At 43.3% G+C, this 17,212-nt stretch overlaps 1 protein-coding gene across 1 annotated transcript in view; it reads right to left on the reverse strand.

The window, feature by feature from the left end:
* The window catches only part of Acoxl (acyl-CoA oxidase like), a 332,531-nt gene that overhangs the window by 213,328 nt on the left and 101,991 nt on the right, over positions 1–17,212 (reverse strand). The window lies entirely within an intron of this gene.

The following is a 17,212-nucleotide window of genomic DNA, read 5'->3' on the forward strand; positions in this document are numbered from 1 at the left end:
TTAAAGGATCATTGTATTTGAAAGGGTATAAAGAAGTCCAGAATATTTTACTATGGAGTCGACAGAAAACATCCTTCCTTGGGAATGACTTTCAAATGAGGTTCTTTTTAGCTCTGTGATAATAGAAGAAGGGTGGGATAGCAGTGTGTGTCTGATGCCAAGTTAGCATTAAGATAGGAAACCCACACGTGGGTATTCTAACACCCCCACCCCGACCCCAGGAGCACAAAGTGAAGCCTAGGCCATCAAAGAGAAACTGGCCTGTGGGGCCAGGAATAACCTAGGGGTTGGCTCAGCATTCACAACTGAGCCAGTATGCCTCAGCTCTGAGGGCAGCAGAGAAACGGACTAAAAAATACACACGTGATCTGGAGAGAGCCTGTACCATTCTGAATACAGAGGCCACTGGAGACTGAAGTGGAACTACAATTTCTCCCTTTTCCCACAGGGTTGTGGGAAAACAGTTGTTATCTTACAAGAGTAAAATGATCGTGAAGCACTTTTTGTGTAATTGTGTGTTTATACTTGAATGGGTATGTATGTCTACTCTGTGGCAGGATAAAACTCTTGAAATATTAACAACTAGCTCTATTCATAAGCAATGCCTAATTTATGAAACAGTGTGTGAAGTCCGATTATTTTTCAATTGAACTTTGGAAATTATTTCTTAAAAAGCAAGTATCATAGTCTAATGCCCTATCCAAAAAGTCCCATGAACCTATGTGTCCAGGGGTACTTAGAGACCGGAGACTTGACTCAAGAGGTACAACAACAAACAGCTAGGAAGCATGAGGCCCTGAATTCTAATACCACAACTGCCAAAACTCAACAGCAATAGCAGAAATAACTTAAGCTCCATCTCTAATACCGTTTCTGTGCAAAAAGTCTAAGCTGTACCTTAAGATCCCCAAGTAGCACAGTTGCTTTGAGATTCTCCAATAGGGTTGGGAATGGAGACAGAAGATATCATTTGTGACATTTACAAGGTGATAGATGGGACTCCAGCAGAGGTACACAGGGAAAAAGGAGAGAGAAGACCAGGAGAGGGGATAACAATGGCTGAGCTACAAAAGGGCAATGCCACTGTCGAGCTGGACATGTGGAATCTCTTGGCTATGGTTGGAATATGTCCGTTGTAGAACAGTTTAGCCTTGTATTGTCACTGCAGGCATGGAAAAGAGGAACAGGGGTGGCGTGAGCCATCAGGGCTCAGGGCCAATAGTCTCCAGTTGACAGAGTGTGCCACACAAAAACATTCAGCTGATTTCATACCACAGGTCATACCTCAGTTCAACCAATGATCTATCTTTGGGATTTAGGCAAACAGAAAAGAAAGACGCCTTGGGTCTACCAAAAAAAAAGCAAATGACAAGGAGGAAATTACTTTAGGGAAAAAGGAAAGAAAAAGAAAAGCAGAAATTAGAGCCAGAAAGGTCAGGATGAACAATTTAACAGATTTCACATGCTGGGTCACTTTACATTTCCTGAGGTTAAAAAGTTCTGGATTATAGTTCAACTAATTATAAGATAATTTTACCGAATGAATATTTTGATAAGTTTTGGAGTGCAGCTTAATTGGTGGCTTTTCCACAGTTGAAAGATAAGCCTTTGCTGGAGTGAGGGGAGGAAATGGGGATGGGGAGGGGCAAGAGTAAGAAGAAAGCTGAAAGTTATTCAATCTCAGCTCTGCAGGTTAAAAGAAGCCAGGAAATCAATCTTTTAGGGGAACTGTTTTTATTCAGAATCAAATGTGTTCTGTTGTCATTTTTGAGGGGATGCCCTAAAATTGTGGAAACGCCAGTGGACAGAATCAGCTTGCATTGAAGATCAGCCGTGGCATCCCAAAGACTTCTATGAGAATAGGCATTTTAGGGTACCAAGATGATAGGACATATATAAAGACCCTGAGGCTCTGTGGAATCCAACTTACAGTGTGGATGGAGTCAGGGCATTTCATAGTTGCAACAGGGCTGAAGCTCCACACAGAATGCCTTGAGTTTAATTAAACATCCCAGAAAGAGAATGGGGGCAGGAGCAGTATAGAAGGTTCTTGAGGGTCTTGCTTTGAAAGCCCAAGTTGGAAGAGGCCAATGAGTCAAAGCTGCCTACTCAGCTGAGTGAGGAGTCTCTGTATGCCTGTTCTGTCTATTTTCTACCATGGGGAACTGCCAATAAAGGCACCTGGAGAGCCTGATGTGAGATGAGCTAGAGCCTTTCCTCCTTCAGCCTTGAGAACCAGCCCTGCCACTCCCGCCTCTCTGAGGCCCCTCACCCTACAAGCCTCCTCCCAGAACTTAAATCAGCAGCTCAGAAGCATTGTATGCCAGTCTCATCGACCCACACAGAAACACACATCTGTACACTCTGCACACAAGCACACTCAGACAAGTGCATGTTCTCACTGCACATTGAGTACATACGTACTCAAATGTGCACATATCTGCTTGCACAATACTACGTGCACACATGCCATGTGCCACCACAAGAATACACGGGTTCCATGTACACACTATGATGATGTACATACAGCACGAATCTGGGTGTAGGGATACACTTGGGCAGAGACTTCTATGGAGTCCCTCAGACAAAGGGAAGCCTGGGACAATTGACCTCTTTGTTACTGATCTCAGCAGGGACCCATAAGAGCAAAGGGAAGGGAAGCCACTGGGTTGGCCCTGTGACCCCTGCTCAGCCAGGGGGAGGCCCAGGGACCCAGAGGTCAGTGGGAGTTTTCAGGGCCCTCTCTGGGGAATGCCCCTTAGGATATACTGTAAATGCTGCCAGAACACAATTTACAAACTCTCCTTTTTAGAGCTACTCCTTTTATTTTTTAAGATTTATACAATTTGTTAGTAACAAAATCAAATCATATTGTAATGGCCAGGAGAGAGTAACTTAACAACTTTTTTTTTTTTCAAAATCTCTATCAGCTACAAAACCCCTTTTTCCTGCTGCTTCAATATGAAAGCGCTCCTTTTTTGGACCAGCTGACGGAAGCAGCTGTTTTGTATCAAGCCCGGGGGTTTTCTCGGCATGACCCAGGGAGCTCAGACAACAGGCAGCCCCTTCCTGCATTAAAAGGTAATCTGAGAATAATTTGCCATAACACACCCAGAAGTGCTCCAGCTGCAGTCCAATACGCCATATAAAGCACCACGCAGACAGCATACATCTTGTAAAATAATAATCATCATCATTTCTAAAAACATATTTTAATATATATTATAATTTTCTTAAAAAGAAAGAGATGGCTGAAACAACCATAGAGAAAGCAGGGCAATCCCTTCTGTGTTCTCAGGTCATCAGAAAGGGCTCCTTCCCTAACACCTGCCAGCCAGGACACATGCACCTTGCCTCTCTTGCAAGATGTTCTCTGCCTCCCTTTCTTCCCTCTGTCTCTATCTCTCTCTCTATGTCTCTAGCACTCTCTATGTTTGTCTCTCTATCTCTGCCTCAGTTTGTTTCTGTCTCAGTCTCTCTTTCTGACTCTGTCTGTGTCTGTCTGTCTCTCATGTTCTCTCTCTCTCTCTCTCTCTCTCTCTCTCTCTCTCTCTCTCTCTCTCTCTCTCACACACACACACACACACACACACACACACACACACACACACACTCAGCAGCCAAGGACAAAGTGAGACAAAAAGATTCTAGTCAAATGCTACCCCAAGAGTAGAGCTACCCCACTGTGGAGTAGCACTGTCAGTCCATGTCTAGAACTTTCTAGATGGGGAACAGCCCCAGGACCCCAGGATGCACTGGAGGGGCTATGCAGAACCAGGAGCCAGGCCCTCCCACGGGGGGAAGCCCCCACCCAGTCACAGCCTCAATACCAGCACACCCAATTTCTCAAAAAAAATATTCAAAGTAGGCAGAGATTATGAAAACTCCCTCATTTTACCTTATTTGAATTTTGTTCAAATGCCACTGCAAACCAAAACAAAACTGTGTCAATGGGCTTTGGCCAAGGAGGCTCAACTTTGCTTGATATATTCCTAGGCTGCCAAGCCTCTGCAAGGGTTTCCAAAGTTTTGAATCTGAGTGACTGGTAACAAATCTGGAAGGTTCTCCATAGTATATGTGCTATTTCCTCCCTCCCTATACCTAGGGGGAGCTTTCTCTTCAGTTTTATTCCAATGACCTAAATATCGTAACATCACAACATGAACTAAAAGATAAATTCTGTACCTTTTAAAGGATTTCTTTCCTCCTTCACAGGAAATAAGGAAAAGAAATATGAAGGGTACAACAATCATAATATAGGCAGAATGCCATCTAACCCACCATGCTGGAAATCCACACTCGCAACTCAGACGCAAGGCTGAGATTTGAGGAAAACAGTCTGAAACCAACCAGAAAAGACAAATCCAGAAGACTTTTACCACAAATTAACTAGTGAAAAGCTGAAAGGAGGGGTCTGGCTCAAGTCATAGGGCACCAGCCTTGAGCAAAAAAGGCACACAAGAGCAAAAGGCCCTGAGTTCAAGCCCCAGTGCTCTCTCTCTCTCTCTCTCTCACACACACACACACACACACACACACACACACACACACACACACCGAGCCAAGGAGTGAGCAAAACCATCCCCATAGGTCCTAGCCAGGTCAGGACATCCCTTATATGGAGTTATGATCACACATGATTTCCATGTTAAGGAAAGACTCTCACATGAACAAAACCATTAACATGGAGAAAGGATCACACAACAACGTGGACAGAATTTCATAGGAATAACCACAATATTGACAGATTTCCACACAAACAGAACCAGGACACATAAGACTGAGTGAGCAGAGAGGTGATCCACAAAACAAATTCCTGTCCCCACCACCCTAGAGGTACTAAGGTTTCAGCTCAGGGCCGCACACTGTTAAGACTATTGCTTTACCATCTGAGCCACATCTCCAGTCCTTTTTTGCTTTCAAAATAATATCTTGCTTTTTACTGAAGCTGGCCTGAACAGTGATACTCCTATCTATGTTTCCTCATGTAGCTGACAGTGAACACACTACTGTACCCAGCTATTTTCTTGTGCCAGTCCTGGGGCTTGAACTCAAGGCTTAGGCACTACCCCTAAGTTTTGTGCTCAAGACTAGTGCTCTACCACTTGAGCCACATTGCCACTTCTGGCTTTCATCTGGTGCTTAATTGGAGGTATGAATTTTATAGCCTTTCCTGCCAGGACTGGTTTTGAACCATGATCCTTAGATCTCAGCCTCTTGAGTAGCTAAGATCACAGGTGAGAGCCACTGGTACCCAGTTGCGACCAACTTTTTATTGGTTGAGATGGTGTCTCTTGAACTTTTGTCCCAGCTGTCCTTGGCCCACAATCCTCCTGGTCTCATTCTTCTAAGAACTTAGAATGACAGGTACAAGTCATCATATCAGACACAAAATGGATCTCTTTAACCCTTCCCCACTCTCCCAGACCTCTGCTGATAAATGAAAACCCCATACTAGCCCCATAGAACCTTCTAGGGCTGGTCCTCATGAACCACCTTGGCCCCTCTGACCCTGTAAGTTTAATTCTCAAACACCATCACATTCTCCACATGACACTCTCTATCACAGGGGTCTCCCAGGGCTTTGTTTAGGCTCTTGCTGCTTTCTTTGCTAAGCTAACTATGCTAAGCCAAAAGATGCTTGTGATTAGCAGGCAAGATTTGACCTTTGTGGTCAAATCTTGTGACCTTTACTGCCTCTGTTTCCTCAATGCGATGTGAAGCTTGTGTTCTCTACTTTAATGGGGACTGACTTGGGCAGGTTAACTTAAATCTCACATGCAAGAACCAGCCCTATTTGCATCCTGGGAAACTGGGGAGAAATACAAGTTCTCGGGCTTCCCCCGAACCCACTGAATCAGAAACTGTGATTTTAGCTGAATTTTAGCCCTTTGATTGTTGAGTTTGAGATCCTTTAAGGAGATAGTACAGGGAAAGATCTCAGCAACATACTTAGCACTGTTGAAACGTCTAGATGTTGATGGTTACGGTGTTGATGATAGGGATAATGATGATGATGATGATGATGATGATGATGACGATGATGATGATGCTGATACAAAAGCTAAAAGTGAAATGTCATTTTTTTGTTAATGTCCTCTAAGAGCAATTTTAATGTCCTCAATCCAGGAACTATATTCACTGTGAACTCAGGCCCTTTGGCAGACAAGATGGAAATGAAACCTCCTGGTGCTGACAGGAGACTCACACCAAGTAGGCAGAGGTGCTCTCAATTTTCTGCTTACAAGCAAGGACAGGATGGGGCCAGCTTCACTGAGGCCAAGGGCAAGCCTCAGAGCCACAATGCACCACAGCCCTCCTTTCTATCATTCCCATCAAAAGGGGAGAAAGAAAGCAAGGTAGGTAGAAGGAAGAAAAATAGCAACACATTTTTCATTATTGAGTTTATTTCATGATGTTACTCTTCCCTAATCCCTTGAAATTAAACTTTAAAAAAATGAAAGAAACTAAAGAAAATGTCATACTTAAGGTTAAGAAAAGAAGTGTGTGTGTGTGTGTGTGTGTGTGAGAGAGAGAGAGAGAGAGAGAGAGAGAGAGAGAGAGAGAGAGAGAGAGAGAGAGAGAGTGTTGCAGTTTTTTCCTCAGAGTTTTCAGAAAGCCAGTAATTCATATCAGGATCTTTCAAGGGCAAATGTGAAACAGGAGTTGCTAAATCAATAGGAATTAGCTCAGAACTAACAATGAAAGCTAGGCAGGTTTCTTAGGATGGCTACACATGTTGTTTTTAGGTCTTGAACCCCAAATGATGGAAAATATAATGCCACACTGCTGTACCCAAGAACCTGATCCATGCACTACCTTCTCAACTAAAATCTGGACCCTGCGTCATAAATGCCACCTTGACCCAACAAATACCTGAGGACCCTGCATATACACCTAACGCAGATGCTACAGACACAGAAAGGGGTGTATATACAGTATGAAGATGCTGGCAAATATTAAATTACAGCTGGATGCTGGTGGTTCACATCTGTAGTTACACATGAAGCTATAATCTGAAGATCCTGATTCAAAGCCAGACTAAGTGAACAAATCCATGGGACTCTGATATGCAATTAACCACCCAAAAACTAGACGTGATAGAGTGCCAGCCTTGAGGGAAAAAGCCAAAGAAGAGCATGAAACCCTGAATTTAACCTACAGTACTCCCTCATACATACACATACACACGCAGAGATTCATAAAAGCCATTAAAGGAAAAATTATAAAACAAACAAGGAAATAGGACAAGTAACAAACATATGGAAAAATCACCAAGCTCACCAAAAACATTCCATAATGGGCATTAGAACTGTGTGGCAGTATATGATGATGATCACCTATGGCAAGAGCTCCCAAGAACCCAGATGCCCATTTCCTAATCACCTGACCTGAGGCAAATTATTCAGTCTCTCTGATCATAATCTTTTTTGTTGGTGGTGGTGGTCATAGGCCTTGAACTTGGCCTGAGCACTGTCTCTGAGCTCTTCAGCTCAAGGCTACCGCCTTATCCTTGAGCCAAACCCCACTTCCCGTTTTCTAGAGGTTAATTGGAGGTAAGGGTCTCAGGTCCTTTTGTGCCCAGGTTGGCTTTGAACCTTGATCCTCAGATCTCAGCCTCCTGAGTAGCTAAGATTACAGGCGTGAGCCACCTCACCGTCTCTGATCAAAATCTTGAGGATTACAATCACTCTACATTTGTAGACTTATTGAGAGGCTTGTATGAGGCAAGGCATGTGAAGTGTACAGCCCCAAAGAAACACTCAGTACCTGCCAATCATTGTGATGTCCACAGAAAGTCCATGTTACCCAGCTAAGTGACAGTAAACATGACCAATGGGAGGAGCTCATTCATAAGCTATCAGTAGCCTTATAAATCACCACTGCTCTTTTGGAAAATGATTTGACAAAAGGTATATAGAGTGTATATAGAGTCATGATCACATTAGTGACCATAAACAAATCATAAAAGAGTAAAAAACCCAAATATGCACACAAGGTAAAAACTGAATAAGTGTAGATATCTACCAGTAATAGATTAAGAGAGCAAACATGCTCTACTCAATCTATTGTTGCTGTTACAAGTTATAGTTGAGGGCTGGGAGTTTGGCCTAGTGGTAGAGTGCTTGCCTAGCATGCATGAAGACCTAGGTTCGAATCCTTGGTACCACATACATAGAAAAAAAGCCGTAAGTGGTGCGAGGCTCAAGTGGTAGAGCTCTAGCCTTGAGAAAGTCCAAGGACAGTGCTCAGGCCCTGAACCCAAGCCCAGGACTGGCAAAAAAGAAAAAGTGTGGCCTAGTTCCCAAGACTGGCAGAAAAAAAAAGTTATACTTGAGATCATATAGCAACTTGAGAAGCATGCTAAAGCTGTAGTATGAAAAGGCCAAAACACCAAAACACAATCACTAAGCATTTGCACAATGAGGTGACAACCCCATCAAAAGTACACTAGGGGGCTCTTCCCCCACCCCAATCCCCAACATTATCCCCAGCCTGCCTGCTCAGTCCCGCTCTAGGACCAGCTGAGCTGGCTTAGATCCTGTACTTCCCATAATGCCACTGCTATCTCCTAGACAGTGCCACCGTCCCTCACAGGAAAAATGGCTGCATCCTCCAGCAGAAGAGTCAGAGCTGAGCTCCCAGAAGTTTACTGTAAACCTTCTGGGACTTTGTGGTCATGAGATGAAGCCTCCTCACTTGTTCTTGGGTTCCTTTCTAATCACTCCAACCCTCTCATTCCTGTCCCTCACACACAAAATGTCAACCACCGATCCATTTCCTTTCCCATTCCATCCTGTCCACCCTCAGGGTCTTTCTCCCATCATTCATCTTCCAAATGAATCCCATAACTCCCTGGAGGCTTGCATGCTCCACCCTAGCTTTCACCCAGCCCTCTCCAGGCTACTTCTGCATGATATATATGGAAGCCGCTGTGTATATGTGCAGATCTTTTTCTCCAGCAGACTACACACTGTCAGAGACCAGCTGCTCCGCTCTCACCCACGTCCAGGCTGGTGCCAGACTTACAGCAGGAGTTCTATAGGCTCTCATTGAAATTAGGACTTTGGTGTTGCTTTCATTTTTTTCTCTCTAATGTGATTGTGAAGTTTTCTGTGCACAGTACAGGCTCCTGAATGTAATCCTAGCTACTCAGGAGCCTGAGAACTGAGGATCACAAGTTTGAAGCCAGCCTAGGAAAGAAAGTCTGTGAAACTCCAATCTCCAATCAACCAGCAAAAAGACAGAAGTGAAGCAATGGCTCAAGCAGCAGCAGCATTGAACAAACAAGCAAAAAAACCCCTAGGAGACAGCACCCAAACTCTGAGTTCAAGTCCCAATGCTGCCTAGCAGGAACAAGATGGACCAGGTACCTGCTCCGCCCCAGAGGTCTCAAGGAAGTTCCTACAACATCAGATTCTGAATCACATACTGAGAGGGAGCTTCTCTCTACCCACATGTGAGGCCATGTCTGGGGTGCTGCATGTGATCATCTATTCCCTTCACAGAGAGCAGACAGGCTTGTCTGAAGGCTCATCCTCCAGTCAGCAAGATCTCATCTTTTGGCACCTTCATAAATAAATAGAAACTAACAAATGGATAAGAGGGAGAAGGGAAAATGCCTTAAATGGCTCCTCCTAAGGAATCTCATTCTTGAACATCTTTCACTAGTACCACTCTAACAGCCAGAATATATATCTATATCTATCTATATCTATATCTATATCTATATCTATATATATATATATATGAGGAAGACATGGCCTCTCTTGCCACCTGATCATAAATGCAGGAGTATTAAGAAGCCAGCTTTAATGGACTTCATTTCAAGTCATGGGTGGAGTAAAGACAGACATTCTTGTCATAACATGTTCCATGTAGACACTGCATATTTGCTGGACCATGATATCCAAAGGTGGCTCTTCCAAGTTATTCATCAGAAGTCCCTACTCATATTCTGTGCATCTAGCGGGGCTCCACTTTCCCAGCGGCTCTTGTATCACACCCAACCCCTGCTCTTCTACAACCCCAATGGGAACCTTTGCAAATCTGAGCCATCCCAACCATCTCATTTCCCTGTCTCTTTCACCAGGTATAGGTCACACCTTCACATTGGCTAGTGCTACCATGAACTGAAGTTAAACCAAAGCATACTTCTCAAGATCCCATATGTACATGGCTTTCCCAAGCTCTCGGCCTTCTTACCTCTTAAACAACTGTGGAGATCAAGCTTTGCAATGGCTCAGATTTTAAATATCCCCCAAATGTCTATGTGTTGAAGGATTGGTTGGCAGCAGAGGAATCATTAGGAATTGGGCCTTTGGAAGGGCTAAGACCTTTAAGGGAGTATTGGGTCCCCCACCCTTTCCTGTCTCTCTCTCTGTTTCCCTACCACCATGAAATGAGAAGCTTGGTTCCTCCACACACTCCAGTTCCCACATGATTTTCTGCATCAACACAGACACCAAAGCAGTGGACTGAAACCTTCCAAATGAAACCCTTCTTCAAGTTAACCATGCCTCTCACATACTGAGCCACAGCGATGGAAAGCAAATAAGCGCCGCTTCTTCCAAAGAGTTCACAGCTATCCCAGTCCCCTCTGCAGACCTCCATCCTGCCTCTGCAATCCTGGGAGGACAGAAATCCTCTTCTGGAATGCCTGCAGCTTTCTTGTTCCTGCATGAGAATCCCTCTGCGGCTCCTTCTCTCTTCAAATTCTCTACCTCTCTAGTCTCTGAGGAAGACATTTGCTTTGATTTGAGGCCTGCCTTCCACCTGTGTAATGCCTTGTTTTGTTGCTAGGTGACCTTGCTGCCAGTCAACTACCCTTTCTCAGGCAGCATTGATCTCTACCCATTTCCCCTTTCCCTCTGAATGCACACACATATTCAGGTGACCCACTCCCTCCAAAATGCCCTTCCAACAAAACAAACAGTCCAGCTCCCAACTGGACAACCTCCCTTGGTTTATGACACAGACACAGGCACAGCCCTGGATTTACATCTCAGTAGCCTCTTTTACCAGTTAAGTGACATCATGACATAACTAACAGCATGCTGAAGTCTCCAGTGGGGCTTCTGTGTGTTAGGTACAGTGTGACAGCCTTGCACACCAAAATACATCAACATCCCAGCAACATTCTCAGGAGATAAGAGTTGCTGTGTTTGATTTGGAGAAGAGACACCTGGGCTCTTTCAATACAGTGAGGCTGCCCATCCAGCTGTGAGGACTAAGCCAGAGGCTGCGGAAGGTTATATGAAAAGCTGGAGGCAGGGCAGAGAAAAGCTTGTACCTGACTAAATTCCTCCCAGTTTTGTTTTCCCCCTTTACTTTCAAAATGGAGGGTAGGCAAGCAGCATCCTCTAGTGATGCTCAGAACCAAGTTGCCCCACTGACAAAGATGCCCTCTGCCTTAGGGAAGTATGACATGCGGTGCAAGGTATCAGTTTGGTGCCAAGATTAGTTCTTTGGAGAGAAAAGTAAGGAGTATAGATTAGAGCAAAGCCTGGATGGGGTGGAAAGTTATAAGAAAGGGAGAAAGCCACAGAGAGCCCACCCCTGAGTGCCTTCTACCACAGCAACTATTTATTCAAGCATGAAAACTGGGGCACTGCTCTCATAACACTAATTAGACAAAGAAATGAGATATGCAAATACTTTTACAAAGTCTACCCACTCCAACTTAACTTTCTAGATAAAAATTAATTTTATTTCTCAAAAAGTAACCCAATAGAAACATCTAGAGCTAACGTCATCACCCTGATGACCTGACTTAGGCCAGCCTTGCAAGCCAAATGCAAGCTGGAGCCTTGCCACCACGCTATGACCTTGGAAACAGGAGCAAATCATTGCAATGTTCCATGAACCAGGTCAGCCCAAAGATCAGAGGAAGCACAGTCACCCATGCACCAAGCATAGAAGTTTCCAGGTCTCCATGCATCTATTGCATCCTCAAAACAAAGGGTTATCCACAAGGGGAATTCTGTGGAGACTCTCCTTATCATTTGAGGACAGAGGTGGGCACAACATTATGTAGTCCAATATGGTCTGTTTGACCCTGCAAAACAGCCTCACTTGCTGGAGGCTCCATCTTCTGCACACTGGAGCTGGGTGGACAGTGGGTGAATACACCCACACTGAGCCAGGCCACTGTGAATGTCCACGTGAGCCACTTCCCTTTCCTTCTCCCAGACCTCCTTAGAACAAAGGTACTTGCGGCTGCCTGGGCACAGGGCTGATTCCAGCTCACAGATGTCCCCTGAGGGTCTCCTGTATACTTGGTGCTATGTAAAGTTTACCTTCTGATAGCTACCGGAAAAGAAGAGGAACAGTTCACACCCAGAACTGGAATTAATAAAATACTGCAAGAGCTCTTTCATTGGATGAAAGAGAAAGAGGTAAAGCCAGGGACTGATGGTTCCTGCCTGTAATCCTAGCTATGCAGCAGCCTGCAATCTGAGGACCACAGTTCAAATACTCTGATCTACAATTAACCACCAAAAATGCTAAGTGGAGCTGTGGCTCAAGTCCTATCCTTGAGCAAAAGCTCAGGGACAAAGCCCAGGCTCTGGATTCAAACCCCAGTACCATCACACACACACACACACACACACACACACACGCACGCACGCACGCACGCACGCACACACACACACATAACACACACACACACACACACACACACACACACAAGGGGGGATGGGGAGTTAGGCAGAAAGACCAACCTATAGAGCCTAGAGGAAACATGGTAAGGTCTGTCTGATAAGGATCTGTGCTATTTTGTTAGGATGAATGTTTTTCACTCGGATAAAATTTCCTTTATGCCAGCTCTTCAAAAGTGGGGAGGAGTCATAGCTGTCCTCTGAAGTGTTAATCCTATTAAACAGCCATCTTTAGAAAAGAGAGACCAACCCTGGACCTGTATGTCATCCTCCCAAAATAGCACTGCAGTCACCACCAGTGTTGTCAGGCCCCAGAGGCTCACTCCTGAGCAGTCCACGAGGGTAGCCAAGGAGCCATTGTGCAAGGCAAGAAATAAGAAATAACACTGTCTCTGCCTCTGAGCCCATTAGCTGTGTCTTTTTATAAAGATTCAGATCAGACAAGACAATTTTTTCTTTGTTAAAAAAATAAATTCTCCTCACTCTGAGTTGCTTTCTTTTCTATTTTTTTGCAGAGGAAGTAAAAATTATGCTTTTTCCTATTATCAATAAAAAGACTTGCAATAAATTTTTTAAAAGATACAGATCAGGATTTGGTTCATTTAAAATGCTACCAAATAAGAACTGAGATATAATGAAAAAGAGTTTGCCTCGCATGCATGAGGACCTGGGTTCAATCCCCAGCACTAAAAGAAATAAATGAACATAAATAAAAGAAAATGCCACCAAAGTATCCACACCCAGTCCCCACAGCACTATGATCTAGACTGATTAATTTTCCACCAAAGAAACCTTCTCTTCATTGCTCTAATGAGAACAATGTCCTCTATCCATCTGGCTTGCTCTTTGTAACTGAGCGGTCTCTAAGTACCAGGTCCTATTCTATGTCCAGAGGGGACAATTTCATTAATATTTTAAAAATTAAAAAAATAACTCTAAGTAGGTGTACAAAGGGGTTTCAATTCAACATATGAATTTACTACAAGTACAAGGCACTCCCTTCATCATTCTTCCCTATCTCCCCCAACCCCACCATCCCCTCCATTTTCCTAGTTCTATTTTCACACATATACACTGAACTTTATGGCAGAGGAGCTGGTTGTAACCAGGAAGACCTGGGTTGTTCTTATATAGTTGGCTTTCCACTGACGAGTGGTGGAGACCAGAGCCACAGGCAAGATGGCCTTACCCTGAGTTGCTGAACGGCAAATATACAAGCCCTCAGAGCCCACATTCAGGGCCAGTCTGGTAGGCAGGGAACTCTTGCTCCTCAGTTTGCTTCCTTCTCCAACCACATTCTCTCCAAACTCAGATCAAGCCAAGTCCAGAGGAATTTCCCCTAATTCAGTATTTCCCAGGCCCAAACTATAACATAATTCTTCAAAAAAGTCACATCTCAGAATGCTTGGAGAAGAATCTGTATTTTTCACTAGGGACATGGGAGCACATCTCTTTTGAATATAAGTAATAGTCCCTCCGTCTATGAACTCTACCTACATGGGGGTTGTTGAAACATCCCCACCCAGCTTTAGTATAAATTTGGAGACAAACCAATGATTTGCAGACACGGGCAAAACATCACCTTCCTTACTGATTGATGCCAGCAAGACTGGAGGGCTGCAGATACCATGATCTAGCCTCAGATGCTCCTGCACTGTTAGACAGGCTGCCATCCTTACAGGATGGCATTCTTTAGCCAACTGTTAAGAGCAAATCTTATCATGACCTCCTACAGATGAGCTTCCTTTGCAACTCAGGAGCACTTGTCTCTGGTGACCTTGTTTTGCCTGTTCACTCAGTTTATTCCACTATAACCTCTGAAGCAGATCATAGAAATTTGGACCAGGCTAAGCGTTCTGTCCATCCACAATTGGACCACACTGGCTCACATTCCCTTCTGCACAGAATGTCCTGTCATTACCTTGTCTGGCTTTGAAATCTCACATTTTGGAGGAATCATCTCAAATGACTTAAGCTGACCTTGGTAGCCCTTTCTCTGATCCTGTATGATAGCATCTACCTGTTGGAAATAATTGCTGGTTTCCAGTTTCTCTCATCATTAGCTCCCTACATTATCAACTCTGACAGAGAGAGAGAGAGACAGAGACAGAGACAGAGACAGAGAGAGACAGAGAGATCTCAGCAAGCAGAACTCTGAACTATCTATCTTCACAGAGATTACTGAGGAATTGCATATCAACAAAACAAGAACAACATAATACTATAGAAAAGGAATAGGCAAGAAAAAGAGCTCTTAAATATTAAAGATAGGGCCAGGAGTTTGGCTTAGTGGTTAAAGTGCTTGCCTAGCATCCACGAAGACCCAGGTTCGATTCCTCGGTACCACATACATAGAAAAAAAAAAGCCGGAAGTGGTGCTGAGGGTCAAGTGGTAGGGCTCTAGCCTTGAGAAAGTTGAAGGACAGTGCTCAGGCCCTGAGCTCAAGCCCAAGACTGGCAAAAAAAAATAAAAATAAAATTAAAGATAATTGGGGCCAGGAGTGGTAGAGTGCTTGCCTAGCATGCATGAAAGCCTGGATTTGATTCCTCGATACCACAAACACAGAAGAAAAAAAAAAGCCAGAAGTGTTACTGTGGCTCAAGTAATAGAGCGCTACCCTCCAAAAAGCCCAAGGACAGTGCCTAGCCCTTGAGTTCAAGCCCCGGGACTGGCAAAAATAAAATAAAAAGTAATAATTGAGCAAACAACACCACCTCATCAGGAAAATGTTCAAAATATAAAGCAACTCTCATAGGAAAATATGAGAGGGGGGAAAAAAAACATCAAGTCTAATCCCCAAAAATCAGCAAAAGAACTACTAGAAAAAAGTTTATAATGTAAAAGAGATAAAAGAGTTTTTCACCCTCTCAAGTAGCTTAGATTGCAGGCATGAGCCACAGTACTCAGCTAAGAGATGTAAACTTGCAAATTAAAAAGATCTGTCAAGTTCCAGACAAGATAAATGAAAAACTAGATCTGGACACATGATTGAGAAATTCTTTTCACCAAAGCAAGTTTGCAGAGAGAAAGTACAAGTATACTACAAGGGTGCCCAGGACCTGACATGAAAAACACCTTTATTTTTTTTCATTTATTTTTTATTGTAATTAATAGAAGGGTTACATTATATTCACCAGATAGAAGGTGCATTACTTCACATACATTGATATCCTTTCTCATGTCTTGGTCCCCATTTTCCTCCTCCCACCCCCCATCTTGTTTTCCCCCTTCCCTATCCAATTTCAAATAACCAATCAAGCATATATACAATATATCAGATAACAAAGTGAAATATTGTAACAATATGAGATAACCAAGGGACAGCAAAAGAGATGAGAGATAACATAGTACATTAAGGACAACTGTCACTCATTATATGGCTTTTGTTTCCTTATCCTGGAGTTCCTTACATTTAGTGCTGTACTACTTGGCTTAATGGCTCTAGATTTTGTTCTATTGTAAATCTCTGCTAGGAGAGCCCAAGGTTTCTACTGATTATGACAAATGAGGGAGACTATTGGGCCTATGTTCCTTTGAGTCTGGCTTACTTCACTTAATATGATTTTTTCTAAGTCCATTTCCTTTCAAATGGGGCGATGTCGTTCTTTCTGACAGCAGCATAGAGTTCCATTGTGTATAAATACCACATCTTGTTGATCCACTCATCAACTGAGGGACATCTGGGTTGGTTCCACATCTTTGCTATGGTAAATAGTGCTGCAATGAACATCATTGTGCTAGTAACACCTTTATTTTTGAGGGAATATTATTTTCAACTTACAAGTCTTAGCCAAGCCATTAGCAAAATGTAAGGACAAGGAAAAAAAAATCATATTAGGTGAAGTAAACCAGACCCAAAGGAACATAGTCTCAATGGATTCCCTCATTTGTGATATTCAGTACACACCTAGGACTCTCCTAGCAGAAGATTACAAAAGCACAAAACCTAGATACGTAAGGCCACATAGGGTGAGGCTAAATGAAAGGATCTCTAGGACATAGAAACAAGAGCTTTTATCTTGTGTGATTGTTGTTCTTAATGTACTGTTATTTCTCTTTTCTTTTGTTGCCCTTTGGCTAATCTCATATTGTTACTGTATCTGACTTTGTTACCTGGTATATTGTATATACATTTATTTGTTTGTTTGAAATAGGATAGGGAAGGGGGAAAACAAGATGATTGGGAGGGCAGGGGGAGGGAAGTGGGGAAAAACGTAAGACGGGATAACAATGTATGAGAAGTAATGCACCTACTATCTGGCAAATATAACTGTAACCCCTCTATACATTACATTAGAGAATGTAAGGGCAAAATACAGACTATTTCATACATTCAAGGAGTCAAAATATGGCCATACACATGCCCAGAAGATGCATATTACAACAACCAGAAGAAATCCAGCTAAAAAGATAATAAGGATTAAATACACAGACACAGATACACACACACACACACACACACACACACACACACACACACACACGCTACTCCCAGAAGCTAGCTCAGAGGAAAATTTCTGATGGAAATACTTGATATATACATGTGAAA

Source organism: Megascapheus bottae, chromosome 7 (genome assembly GCF_031878675.1).
Source record: "Megascapheus bottae isolate mThoBot1 chromosome 7, mThoBot2.hap1, whole genome shotgun sequence".
Classification (NCBI taxonomy): domain Eukaryota; kingdom Metazoa; phylum Chordata; class Mammalia; order Rodentia; family Geomyidae; genus Megascapheus; species Megascapheus bottae.